Genomic DNA, 6000 nt, shown 5'->3' with positions numbered 1-6000 from the left:
TTTCAGTATCAGTCAGGTACATCATTGGTTTATATATCACGTCAGCCCTTATGTGAAGCCCTTATGTTAAGACCAAAGAGTGTGAAGACCAGCGACTCCACCTGTGCGAGTTCACCGAGCCAGGACACCACATTTATTTATATAGCACTTTTTACAGTACAGATTGTTTCAAAGCAGCTTTACAGAGATAACAGGAAAATAATGCAACAACATTTGTTTCCAGAAGAAAATAGTGTCACAGTCCAGCTTAAATAAGTTCAGTGATTTTTTTTTTTTTTTTAAGTTATTAATATAGTTAATTTAGATTTATAGCCGCTCTGGAGAAAACCGGGATATCATCGTCCACCCAAAGTGTCTACTGTGGCTACTCACAAATTAAGTAACTAATTGGACCTTACAAACATGGTACTGCTCCACCGATCATACGCTGGTTACTCCACTGCACACCTCGGATCACTTATTCCTCACTCAACCTCAACCTGGCTCCTGACAACACAGATTCCCACACAGGTCACTTTTCTGTGAAACCTACACTCATTCTCACCCAACCCCACCTTTCCACAGTTTCAGTGGGGCCGCTGTCCTGTTCTTGAGTGAATTCAAGCAGTTTAACACTAAGCGAACTAGGCTGACCGAGTCCACCTCCATACTAAGAGATCCTCTGCACGGGGGAGAGTTTGCTCTCCTCCAAGTTGACCTGAAGCCCCAGCTGGCTGAGGTGTCCCTGTGTTTGCACAACTGTTCTCATGACTGGGCCAGAATAAGCAAGTCGTCGAGGTAGTTGAAAATCTGAACGCCGTGTTCTCTCATGGGAACAAGGGCTGCCTCAACTTTTGTGAAGACACCAGGTGACAGGGACAGCCCGAAAGTAAGGACTTTGTACTGATATGCTAGCCCCTCGAACGCAAAGCGGAGGAACGGTTTGTGTGGAGGGAGAATCGAGACATGAAAGTACGCATCCTTTAGGTTGATAGCTGCAAACCAATCTCAGAGACGGATGCTTTCCAAGATGCGTTTCTGCATTCGCATCTTGAACTAGAGCCTGTGAAGGGCCTGGTTCAAAACTTGCAGGTCCAAGATTGGTCATAACCCACCGCCTTTCTTGGGTACAATGAAGTAGGGGCTGTAAAAGTCAAGTCAAGTCACCTTTATTTACATAGCACTTTTTACAATACAGATTGTATCAAAGCAGCTTCACAGTGATAACATGAAAATAATACAACAAAGTTTGTTTCTAGAAGAAAATTGCATCATCGTCCACCTTAAGTAAAGCAGATCATTAATATTGTTGAATATTAAATGTCCCCAACTAAGCAAGCCAAAAGCCAAGGCAACAGTGGCAAGGAACTAAAACTCCATCAGGTGACAGAATGGAGAAAAAAAAACATGGGAGAAATCAGACTCAGTCGCTCAGTTCTCTGGCCAACGGGCGAACAGAGTATGATTATGATTCAGGCAGCATTACAGGTCAGAAGTCAGATTGGATCAGAACATTCAGAATATTTATCCAGTTCCATCTGGTTGGAAGTCGGAGTCATCACGCCGGTATGGAGATGAATTTGTTGAGGAGTCGTGTCTGAGGCCTTCACAGGGCTGATGAGGCTGGCACCTCAGGGATGCTTCGTAAACCCTGACTTCATATCGGCTGGAGGGACCGGCTCTATCGCATCCTTCACCAGTAGAACTGTGATCTCCGCCAGTAAGACGGGAGCATCGCTGGCCAGCACAGATGTGAACTGGATGCCCCTGAAGATGGGGGGATGCCGGGTGACTTGAATCGCATAGCCGAGTCTGATGGTCTGAATGAGTCTGATGATCTGAATTAGCCAGCGAGACGGACTGGGAAGCACTAGCCAGACCCCCAGAGACCGTAGAAGCGGGACCAGAAGGACCACAGATGTACCCGCAGTGGGACACAGGGATCCGACTCGGAAGTGGGGCCTGAGTGTGCGGTACAACACTTACCTGGCTCCACGGTCGGGCAGGGGGTGTGTGAGAAGGCATAGCATCCTTGAATCGCACGCTGCTGCCTGCTGGCGATAGGAGAGGGGGACCAGGGTGGCAAGGCATAGTGTCGCACATCGCTATCCACGCCATCTTGGGACCTAGAGATAGAGGAAACTTCCGGAAAGAATGGCAGTAGGGCGGAGCGCTGAGAACCAGTGCGGGCCGCCCCGAGACACCAATCGATACCGTTCATGACTGTCAGTTGGCGCTGGGTTATGACCGCATCCAGAAACACACGGGTTATCGTGTTTGCTCTTTCAGGAAAATTAGCTCTCATATATTGCTGAAGCGCACAGGGGAAATGTCCGCAGCACAGCTGGCAGGGAATAGTGCAGCCTGCAGTGTGCAGAAAGCTCTTTTAGGGTTGTATAAACTGCAAGAAATGCTCAGGAGATCATGACCACCGCTGTAGCGCCATCACACCAACGCCAGATAGCAGAGTGCTTCATGACCTTCACTGGCTACCTGTGGCATCACATATCCACTTTAAGGTATTTCTTCTAACGGTCAAAGCATTAAATGGTCTTGCTCCCCAATATCTGTCTGACCTACTCTACCTTTACCACCGTGCCCGGTCCCTTAGATCAGCTGAACTTTGTTTATTGTCCATCCCTCGTTTCCGGTTGTCTACTGTAGGTGGAAGGTCATTTAGTGTTAATGCTCCTCAATTATGGAATTTGCTACCTCTTACACTACGTAATACCTCATCAGTGGCTACTTTCAAGACCCAGTTAACATATCTATATAACATGCATTTTGGATTATGTGACTGTAATGTATGTGTGGGTGTTTAAATGTATTGTAATGTACAATGTAAAGCGACCTTGAGCTATGGAAAGGCGCTATATAAATAATTCTTCTTCTTCTAATTCGTCTTCTTCTAATTCTTCTTCTTCTAATTCTTCTTCTTCTAATTCTTCTTCTTCTAATTCTTCTTCTTCTAATTCTTCTTCTTCTAATTCTTCTTCTTCTAATTCTTCTTCTTGAACAGAAGAACCGCTCGGCTCCGAAGTGAAAAGCTGAATGTGCAGCGGTGGCTCTCAGGCGAGATCCCAATTCGTCAGATCACGTCTGACATAACGTTGAATGTGAATGACTGATAGGGAACCCAGTATTGCATCCCTAAAAAATGTATCCCCTAAAAATATAACTCTACAAGTTTTACACATTCATTTTTAAATGTAAAATGATAAAGTTTAAAAAGTAAAATTTAAAAGGTGTAGGACAAACAAATGGCGTTCGCATTTTCAAGTACCTCCCCGACTGGCTCATTCTGGCCCAGTCGCGAGAGCAGTTGTGCGAACACGATGCGGTGCATTATGTAATGTTTTAACAGATACCAACTTGAACAGTTTGTGTGACACGTCTTCATTCTACACAAGTAGAATTCTACACTGTCATTCGGCCAGTCAGCATGAGTTTCCATCCCTTTCTGTTCCATTCCTTTCAATTTAAAAGGTTCAATAGGTGCAGTATAAACAAAAGCAAGGTTGATAAATGATACATTACGAGAGCTATGATTTACAAACATTTGTGGACAAGTTCATATTGAATTATCTAACAACTAAAAAGCCTTTGTTCCTTGTGGATCGTACTTGATTAAAATGCTTCAAGGTCTCTTTAAACAGATCTTTAGCGCCTATTTGAGCAGTGCCAACCAAGGTACAAATGCCTGCCTTCACAACAACCACAACTAATTGAAATTCACAAAATATGTCAGGAGCTCTTCAGCCCAGATTTCATGGAACATATACCATGTGCCATATACCACGAGAGTTTCCTGGAAATCTCTTCTTTTTCTCAGGCAGATAAACAAGGGGTTATTTAGCCCCTGATGGAGGAGCATAATGTTTCATGCATGGGAAAAGCTACATTTGTCAGTGCCACTGTGCTTTTCTTCCTCAGATAATTGTGCTCCATTATGTTCCTAGCACAGCAGAGGATCTCCTCAACAAAATACCATTCTACCATTCTATATAACCCATTCTACATGGGTTTAAGTTGTAAAGAACTGAAAGCGATGGAAACTCATGCTGACTGACTGACCGAATGACAGACACGTTATTAATCCCATGTGTGGAACTGGTGTGCAGCCAGACCATCATCACAATACCACAAATACAGTAAAGTAGAAAATACATATAGCATATATAAGAAAATATGTAATAAGTGACAGCACCACAACTGTTCACGAGACAAAAATAAGCAAAATGTATTTAAAATCAAATACTGAAATATATTCAAATAAATACATGATTTCTGTAGTCAGTCATTGACTACTCAAAACACATTGTGCTCAAACCATGTTTATCACTGTTTATCTTAATGTAGTCTGGGTTGTTTTGCCTCGTGTAGAATGAAGGCGTGTCACACAAACTGTCCAAGTTGGTATTAGTCAAAACATTACATAATGCACTGTATCGCAAAAAGCCAGAGGCTGTAGGAATTGCACAGAGATAACTATAGCAAGTTTTAATGATCGTTCTAATTCTACATTCTTAGAAGAATAGGTTCTATATGAAACCTTAAAGGGTTCTGTAAGGTGCTTCATTTATATAGATTATAAAAACTTAAATTGGGATTACAGTGAAGGTTTCCGGTTTTGTGAAGATGAAACTTAACCAGACAAAGTAATAAAATATTATTATCAATATTAACATTCTTAGGATAATAATCGGACAAAAACGAATTACTTGTCTTGCATGCATAATACTGCATTATTAGTCGCTTTGGCGGATCCGTGTGAACGGGGATCGTTTTGATATCGTTGTCATCTGTATGTTACCAAGGTAACTGTTCCTTTAAGCAAGGGGGGAAAAAAAAACTAACTACAATGTACTCACAAAAATAAACAGATTTATTGACAAATAAACCAATATGACAATAATACATATCAAAGCAAAGAAAAGAAAATACATTGTAGAACAAAAACTCATTCCCCCTCAAAGGATATTAATAACCAGCCAACCTCCTATGAACCCCCAATACAATCCCAACTTTGTCACATAGAACAATTCAAAATAAAGCACAAAGTAAAATGACACAAACAACCCCAAAATCATATTAAATAAAAGTATAGCATACTCAAACCAACACAAAGAAATCAATTCCACTGCAAACTTAAGTCTCATGCAAATAAGTAGTTCATGTGTTTTACAGCATCAATATAGTACAGAGAGTACAAGGGTTGGCTGGCAACACGAGGCTGGGAAGTGATATACAAACAAGGAAAAAGTAAAAAAAGAAAACACCCCACTAGCCAGTACGATTCACAACACCTATACACTCATTGCGCTGGAGGCATAGAGCGTGCACATGCCGGTACTGGCTATGGGGAAATCAAAACAAAACAAACACAAGAGGAACAGCGATCAACTAAACCTAATACAAAAAAACAAACATAATTAGCAATACACAAAAATAACCACAAAACACATTTCTTTAATCTCATTAGAAAATAAAATCAAGACACTTACAAACACTGTATAAAAAAACCTCAAATTACCTGCAACACAGCCACCAATCCTGGACTAACTTCCAAGATGTGACCAACGGCCTACAAATCCACACTGTTTGGCGTCTGCATTAAAAAAAGTTCCCTAATTAAGTAAAACAAGTCTTCATAAATATGAAACAAAGCAATTACTATTTATTTAGCCTACCTGCTGCATGTACAAACCAACATGGACATGTCACCGGACCGCACAATGTTTGTGTCTGCATTAAAAACATCTAATTCAGTGAAAAAGGCTTTGTAAATATAAAACAAAACAGTCAATATTTGCTTGGCCTACCTTCTCACCCAGACCACGTCTGTGCACCAACATGCAATGAAAGGCTACCAAACAGCACAATTCTATATAACCTTATAATAAACACAGCGACAATGTCTATTGGTGTCAACGCTGATATAGTTATTGTTATAGTTATCTTTATAGTTATCATTCTTGATGGGCCTTAAGGCTGTAATTAAAACAAGTGCAATCAAAATGT

This window comes from Squalius cephalus, assembly GCF_949319135.1.
Source record: "Squalius cephalus genome assembly, chromosome: 22".
Taxonomy (NCBI): Eukaryota; Metazoa; Chordata; class Actinopteri; order Cypriniformes; family Leuciscidae; genus Squalius; species Squalius cephalus.
This window is presented reverse-complemented; position numbering follows the sequence as displayed.